Genomic DNA, 566 nt, shown 5'->3' with positions numbered 1-566 from the left:
ATATATATATATATATATATATATATATATATATATATATATATATATATATTTATATATATATATTTATTTATTTATATATGTTTGTGTATTTGTGTATATACAGCGGCAGGGTTCCCCTTACGGGTACGAGAGCAGCGAGAGCATCTATCAGAGTTATTTAAGACAAGCAAATATATTATATGAGGGTGTTGGTGGTTTGCTGCAGCAGCAGCAGCAGCAGCAGCAGCAGCTGCAGCAGCTGCAGCAGTTGCAGTTTATATATCCTTCAGGCTACGACAATGCAGGCAGACCTATTATCGTTTTTCTTGCTGCTGTCTTTCCTGCTGCTTCTTTCGATTCGTTTCTGCTGCTGCTGCATATTATAAGAACTATGGATCCTTATATAAGAGACAAATACACTTTTCTTTATGTTAATTCGGGTATGTATATACACCATAAACCCTCATAAACCCTCGTAAACCCTCATAAACCCTCGTAAACCCTCATAAACCCTCATAAACCCTCATACACCCTCATAAACCCTCATAAACCCTCGTAAACCCTCGTAAACCCTAATAAATAAA

Source organism: Eimeria mitis, genomic scaffold, assembly GCF_000499745.2.
Source record: "Eimeria mitis Houghton genomic scaffold, Emh_scaff2294, whole genome shotgun sequence".
NCBI lineage: Eukaryota > Apicomplexa > Conoidasida > Eucoccidiorida > Eimeriidae > Eimeria > Eimeria mitis.
This window is presented reverse-complemented; position numbering follows the sequence as displayed.